The sequence below is a fragment of the Oncorhynchus nerka genome, linkage group LG10 (assembly GCF_034236695.1).
Source record: "Oncorhynchus nerka isolate Pitt River linkage group LG10, Oner_Uvic_2.0, whole genome shotgun sequence".
NCBI classification, from domain to species: Eukaryota; Metazoa; Chordata; class Actinopteri; order Salmoniformes; family Salmonidae; genus Oncorhynchus; species Oncorhynchus nerka.
In genome coordinates this window covers 44,669,310-44,677,533 of record NC_088405.1, presented here as the reverse complement: position 1 = coordinate 44,677,533, position 8,224 = coordinate 44,669,310, and the positions used below count along the sequence as shown (strand labels likewise).

Sequence of the window (8,224 nt, the reverse complement as noted above, 5' to 3'; positions counted from 1 at the left end):
ACTTTTTGCTCAGTGTGGGGTGTGTTTGTATTTGTGTGTGTAATCTTTATTTGACTAGGTAAGTCAGTTAAGAACAAATTCTTATTTACAATAACGGGATACCCCAACCAAACCCAGACGATGCTGGGCCAATTGTGCTCTGCCTTATGGGACTCCCAATCACGGCCGGATGTGATACAGCCTGGATTCTAACCAGGGACTGTAGTGACTCCTCTTGCACTGAGATGCAGTGTCTTAGACCTCTGCGTCCGTGTGTGTGTTAACTATTTAACTGTACTAGAATGCTTAAAAGGCCGCAAAAATGTTGAATATCGGTATCGTTTTTTGGGGGAAGGAAAATATTGGATATTGGTATCGGCCAAAAATGTCATTTTCAATACATCACTATTGGGTATTCCTTCATTATTGGTTAGAATTTCCACAATGGGGTGTGTATGTGCAAGTAAATGTATGTGTATCTGAACCCTACTCTCACTACATTGGTTTCTTTTCTGTGTTGGTGCCGAGTAGTTCTGCAGCTAGAGGAGTAGTGTGTTTATGTTTCTTGTCAAGCGGAGTACGTTTCATCTCTGTGCAGCAAGGCGGACACATCAGCGCTGTGTGGAGAGGGGACGTAAGGGACGGTGGAGGCACAGGAGTGTTGGGCTGGTCTGTTCCGCTGTCTGTGTACACACACACACACACACACACACACACACACACACACACACAGAGTCTGTTGCCCAGGGCAGGCTCACGCTCCTGCGGGTTAGCGTGTGTTATTCTGCCAAACGCAACAAGAACCTTGGTTGCCATTCACTGGTGGCTTTCATAGGAAAGCATCTTAACTGCTATGAAGTTATGATGGTAATCAATCAGACCCAAGTCAAACTGTAACTGTTTGTGATTTTAGGTTTTGGTTGGAAAAGTTATGGCTATGGAATCTTGTGTTGTCCATTCTGAAATTAAAATGGTTATTATGTCGACTAGGGGGCAGCATAGGTCTGGCTATGTGGCAAAGTAAGTGTTGTGAGGGAGAATTCAGTCTGAGGATGAGGTAATCTTCTAAGGTTCATTCACTGTTCATGCACATTCTCAGTCCGGTAATTCTCTCTACTTTAAATTCTCAATACTAGCTAGTTCAACCGTATTCTTTATTGTAAACAAAAAATAATAATTTGAATGACACAAACATATTCCTCACATTGGATTCCACTCTTATTCGTAAGGACAGCTACATCACATACACATGAGATTATAAAATAAATAAAAACATTTGCCCAACCCCTCCAGTCCAACCTTCTTCTGTGATGGCACTGCAGTGGATAGCAGCCGTTTTACGGGCTCCTGACCAATTCTGCTAATATTTCACACTGATCTTTACTTTCTTTTGTACATAATGTTTTTGCCATCATTTCCTATGACTGGAAACAGCTTCTGGACATCAGAACAGGGATCGCTAACCTTGAATTAGACAACTTTTTTTTACTTCTCTTACTGCTCCGGACATTCTGCATAGTCCGTACCAGACCCTAATCCCCGGGACTCGAAAGAGGAAGCGGCGGCAAAAGACAGGCAAGCGAGCCGGCACCCTGACTAGACTATGTCGTCGAGCAAGTAGTCCATCATTGCCTTCTGTTATATTGGCGAACAAACTAGATGAGCTCTGTTCTAGGGTATCCTGTCAACGGGACCTTAAAAACGGCAATATCCTATGTTTTTCAGAGTCGTGGCTGAATGAGGACATGGATATATATCGTGCTGGTTTTTCTACGCATCTTCAAGACCGGACAGCGGACTCGGGTAAGTCGAAGGAGGAGGGGTATGTGTCCCTTGGTTAACAACAGCTAGTGCGCAATCTCTAATGTTAAGGAAGTCTCATGTTTTTGCTCACCTGCGCTAGAATACCTCATGATAACCTGCAGACCATACTATTTACCAATAGTTTATCTATATTTTTCGTAGCAGTCTATTTACCACCACAGCCTGGTGCTGGCACTATTTTTTGTACTGCATGTATTTTGTACAGTTCGTGCAGAGAATAAGATGATGATCTGGGTGGCTGCATTGCATAACATGCTATTCGTGCTGTTTCTTGTCAGATACATTGTTGAAATTATAATTATATTGTGCATTGTAATTTTCATGTAAACCTATTGTAAACTTGTATTATTTTTGGAAACCATTGAATTGGCCCAGTCAACATTGCCAAACCAGTACGTATGCAGAGAGTAGGATGATGATATGTGGTGTCTATTGCATGATGTGCTATTCATGCTGTTTCCTATCAGATAATACATCCATAACTGGTGCTACATGCTGGACTCTTTGTCGATGATTGTTCACAACGCAAGAAGAGTACTGTTACAGTGGTGCTGTGACCGTTCTTCTGGATCATCCTTCGCTGGGCTTCCATTCCATAAGTTTGACCGTGGTTTCCATTGGAGAATCAGATAAGAGTTTGCTAGTGCAGTTTGACCTGTACCTCATTTCGCTCCAGGTGGGCACCAGTGCCTTATCTTTCTCAGTACTGAAGTGTTTTGATGATTTTTGCTATTGAGACACTTGCTACATTCATTGGGACTTTAACTTCACTGATAAGTCATATAATCTTCATTGTATTTGTTTATTTACAATTCTAATGTATATATTATATGACTAGGGTTGTTTTTTATCAGTGTAGTTGAGATTTCTGGTAACACTTTACTTAACACCCAGCATCATAACACATCATGACTCATTTACACATGTTGTGACATACAGTACCGGTCAAATGTTTGGACACACCTACTCATTCAAGGGTTCTTCTTCATTTTTACCATTTTCTACATTGTAGAATAATATTAAAGACATAAACTATGAAATAACACATAACACAAAACCTGGATGGTAAATTGCTGAGGTTGGTAACGAAATACATTGTGACTCCTGTTTGTCACACAATTTTAGCCAAGAACAAGACATGGCGGGAGGCAAAGGTCATTCCGCTACCCAAGAATAGCAGAGCACTCTTTAATGGTTAAGTTATTTTACAGAAAACAAAATTAACACACATAGCCCCCGGTCTCAAGAATCCCAAGATAATTTGTTTTATTGGGTGTGCTCACCTAGTCTATAGTTGTTAGGATAATTGCCATAAGGGAAATACTACTGTTAGTAAAGTACCATGGATAAGGTCGTTAATACTGTGAAGGTAAAAAAAATGCATTGTGGTTTTGTCAGTATTTGTATTTGTATTTATTATGGATCCCCGTTAGCTGCTGCCAAAGCAAAATTAAGGCAGTTTATACAATTTTAAAAACATTACAATACATTCACAGATTTCACAACACACCTTAGGCCCCTACTCCACCACTCCCACATATCTACAGTACAAAATCTCTGTGTATGTAGAGTGCGTATGTTATCGTGTGTGTGCATGTGTCTGTGCCAATGTTAGTGTTGCTTCACAGTCCTCGCCATTACATAAGGTGTTTCGATGTTATATAATGTTTAGATTAGTGTATTATATTATCCACACCCAATAGCCAACTCTAGTGCACTATATACCCTGTAAAGGGGTTACTGTAAATTTGACAGTAGTTTATAGGCAGCTCGGTGGAAAGTAAAATTCTTTATTTCATGTTACAGTACACCCATTGTAATATAAATATGGTATCAAAGCAAGTACTGTGTAATAACATGTAGTACCATAACATTGGCAGTATTATACTATAAGAACGTACATTGTACCGTAATCCAAATTAATTAATGAATGGATTAATTAAATTCATTGAAGGGATGGGTTTGTATTTTACAGTATTTTACTGACATTTCAAGGGTTGGTGCAAGCAGGTTGGCTGCGAGGTACATATTCATATTTGCACTTCTAGAGGCCTTAACAAAGGCTTACAAACTGGCAGCGACTACAGGGCAAAACACAACAAAAGGACATGGCAAAACCCTCAACCATTTAAGGTTCAAGACTTGCTGCCACTCCAATCTGTCCCCTCCACAAATGAATGAGGCACTATAACCACATAGGAATTAAATTGGCACAGCATTCCACTCAAAGGTGCAACAAATATAGCCTCTTACAAGGCACACCTCAAAATATGTTAATGAGCCAGAAACAACAATACCATGCCATGCACCCACTAGAACTGGATTCTGAGGGGTGGAATTACAGTACGATTCTAAATACAGGAATTATTTCCCTGCCCACAAACCTTTCCCACAATGCACCATCATTTATAGTATGCTGCAGTAAAACATTTGAGTATTTTACTGTTAATAATAACAAAACGACTGTATAATTTACAGTTTTCTTTTACAGTGTAGGGAATAGGGTGCCATTTGGGACATAGCCTGGGTCAAGAATCACCTCCTGGTTCCACTTAGAGCTTTGTTTCATTATTTCTGATGTATCACTGGTCCGTTCGCCTGTATTCTCTTTCATATACCTTTAAGTGTAATTCATAGCTTACAATCATGCAACTAACTGTGACTTGCTGACACTGAGTTATTCCATTTTGGAGTTGTTCCCAGACCTTGAAACTGGGTAGTGACATGGGGCACCAGCCAACAGGAGACGGATGGTCAGTCCCAGGAGAGGACACGGCAGGGTTTGACCAAAAGCACAGTCACCCAGGGTTGCAGTGTTCAGCTGCCCAATGCTGGCTGACACTCATCCAGACTGGTAGACTGGTACTTCTGCAAACCCCTCAGACTGCCACTGCACAAGACTGACCAACCAGTGGGAAACAAAGGGAAGATTTTCATTTCTGCAATGCCAGGCCTGCAAATGGAGGAGCGGAAACAATGGTCAAAGTGATCACATGGATAAATTGTTGTTATAATTGTGCTGACCTGAACAAAATCAAAATCCATGTAAGTGGACAATAAAGGTAATGTAATCTGATCCAATTTAATCATTCATATTTGTTATCCCTTATCTCTCCCTACAAAAAACATTTGTTTTTGTTTATGTCCTGAATAGAAAGTATTATGTTTGGGAAATCCAACACATCACTGAGTACTACTCTTCATATTTTCAAGCACCGTGTTATGGGTATGCTTGTCATCAGCACGGGAGTTTTTTATGATAAAAATAAATGGAATAGAGCTAAGCACAGGCAAAATCCTAGAGGAAAACCTGGTTCAGTCTGCTTTCCAACAGACATTGGAATACAAATCCACCTTTCAGCAGGACATAACCTAAAACAAAAGGCCAAATCTACACTTGAGTTGCTTACCACAGCGGCATTGAATGTTCCTGACCGGCCTAGTTACAGTTTTGACTTAAATCATCTTGAAAATCTATGGCAAGATGTGAAAATGGCTCCCTAGCAATGATCAACAACCAACTTGACAGAGCTTGAATATAAAAAATAATGTGCAAATATTATATGTGCAAATATTGTACAGTCCAGGTGTGCAAAGCTTTTAGAGACTTACCCAGAAAGACTCACTGCTGTAATAGCTGCCAATGGTGATTTTAACACGATTCTGTCCTATGTAGCAAAATTTGAAATTGTGTTTTTTACATTGGATAAAAGTAAACTTGCGGCCTCCCGGGTGGCGCAGTGGTCAGCATCGCAGTGCTAGCTGTGCCACCAGAGACTCTGGGTTCGAGCCCAGGCTCTATCGCAGCTGGCCGTGACCGGGAGGTCCATGGGGCGACGCACAATTGGCCTAGCGTCGTCCGGGTTAGGGAGGGTTTGGCCGGTAGGGTTGTCCTTGTCTCATCGCGCACTAGCGACTCCTGTGGCGGGCCGGACGCAGTGCACGTTGACCAGGTCGCTAGGGGCACGGTGTTTCCTCCGACACATTGGTGCGGCTGACTTCCGGGTTGGATGCGCGTTGTGTTAAGAAGCAGTGCGGCTTGGTCGGGTTGTGTTTCGGAGGACGCATGACTCTCGACCTTCGTCTCTCCCGAGCCTGTACAGGAGTTGTAGCGATGAGACAAGATAGTAACTACTAAAAACAATTGGATACTAAGAAATTCGGGCGAAAAAAGGTGTACAATTCAACAACAAAAAAAAGAAAATAAACTTGTAACCTGCTCTTTTGAGAAAATGGCCATTGAATTTTTGGGACACCTACTGGAGAGATCTTTGTTGTCTACACCCATTCAACATTGTTCACACCCTCTTAAATTTTAGCCCCACCCAGCTCTTTAAGGATTCACATGAGGCCATGTATTAAACAACCAAAGATTTCAGGACTAAAGGCTGGTTTAAACTACGGGTGTGTTAGGAAATTCAATCTGGAGTGCCATAATGTGCTCAGAGCGTGCTCTGGGCGTTCGTAATCTTTGAGCGTTGTCGGATTGTCAGCAATTTCCTCTCGGAGCGTTAAGAGCGCACACTGGACGCTCTGGCCGAGGAGTAGGGTTGATCCGAGCATTCTGACCTAACAGTCATGCACCCAAGCTAACTGGCTAACGTTGGCTAGCTTGCTAGCTACTTCCAGACACAAATGAGGGAACAGCTCACTCTGACCATTTTACTTGCCCTTGAGGAGCTGGTTAGGCTGTTTTTATGTTATCCCGAGCATTGGTGACTGCAACTGTGCTGCTGGCAACAATTTAATTACACTTTTTTGCCAACTTTTACTGACACCGGCCATATTCAACGAGTGTTGAGCGTTCGTAAATTTGTCAGTTATTCTGCACTCTGGTGCATCTCTGGTACACTCAAGCTAGAGTGCTCTGAAATCGGAGTAGGTAGCCAGAGCAAATTTACCAGCCACGTCTATCGACAATTTTCGCAGTGACATCATGAACATTATTGAAATGGTTACTTGCATAGTGGAGTCTTTTGTTTAGACATGTAGTTAGCTATTTAAACAATAAACCATAATCCCAACTCATAAATTTACTACCCTGCATGAATCTGCAGGTAGCTAACCAACCAGGTTCAATGTTAGCTAGCTAACATTAGGCTATATATAACTAGCAATGCAAAATCTCTGAGATACAAATAATATTACTACACTGATCATACATGGAACCTTAGCTAGCGAGCCAGCCAGATAATGTTAGCTAGCTAGCTAAAAGTATGCTTTAACTTGATATGAAAACAACTTTCTGACAAAATTCGAAATGTGTAATATTGGAAAATGTAGCTAATTAGACTATCTTACCCGTATACATGGATGTACGCTTCTCCCTTTCTGTCACGGATGCCATGGTTGCCTTGCACCATGCCCAAACCGCGCGCACGTGCAAATTCATTTTGTCCCCCCACACCAAATGCGATCACGACACACAGATTGAAATATCAAAACAAATACTGAACCAATTATATTAATTTGGGGACAGGTCGAAAAGCATTAAACATTGCAGTTGCTAGCTAATGTGTTCTATTTAGCTAGCTTGCTGTTGTAGCTAATTTGTCCTGGGATATGAACGTTGAGTTATTTTACATGAAATGCACAAGGTCCTCTACTCTGACAATTAATCCACACATAAAATGGTCAGCCAAATCTTTTTTAGTCATCTCTCCCCCTTCCAGGCTTTTTCTTCTTTGGACTTTATATGGCTATTGGCATCTAACCTTCATAATAAGGTGTATTACCACAACTGACCAACCGACCTCAGTTCATCTTTCAATCACCCACATGGGTATAATAACCAATGAGGAGATGTCACGTGGGTATATACTTCTATATGCTTGCACCGTGTTCAGCGTTCAACATCTATGTGTACATTTATTTTGCAACACTCGCGCACATGACGCGAGTGGTGTGGTCAGCATATAAATTTGAAGATGTAATCCGGAGACGGGTGTTTTAAACAACAGTTTGTGTTCTCCTTTCAACTCTGCATATTTGCAATCAAACACCATCATTTTCTCAATCTCCTTAGCTGGCAAACTCTAATTCCACTGTGCATTCCACTAATTTCAAAACTCGGTCTTCCAGAAAGTGGAGAGCAACATTTTTGCAGTTTTACTACGTGATCTCTTTCAAAAAAGACTCGTTAGATATGATTACCTACACATACTGACCAGCTCATGTTATAGACAGAAGTGTGCTAGATGGCAGACCAATCCGAAGTCCTCTCGGCATGTCCAGCCCACCCATTATTTCTGCCAATCATGGGTAGTAGGAAGGTTCCTCACTTTTTCTGTGGCTAAACCAACTAGGCTTGTATTTGAACAATTGTATTTGTACAGATGGCATAGCAGTTTGTTATTAAGGTACATGAAAGTTGACATATTCCAGAAGGCACTTCAGCCAAAAAAACGCATTTACGTTCAGT

The 8,224-nt window shown here is 41.3% G+C and overlaps 1 long non-coding RNA gene across 1 annotated transcript; it reads left to right on the top strand.

The window, feature by feature from the left end:
• Positions 1-975: 975 nt before the first annotated feature.
• LOC135573747 (uncharacterized) lies at positions 976-6,052 on the top strand. The gene is made up of 3 exons (XR_010464871.1): positions 976-1,554; positions 1,705-1,782; positions 2,271-6,052. It is a non-coding gene; the product is annotated as an uncharacterized LOC135573747 (long non-coding RNA).
• The last annotated feature ends 2,172 nt before the right edge of the window (positions 6,053-8,224 follow it).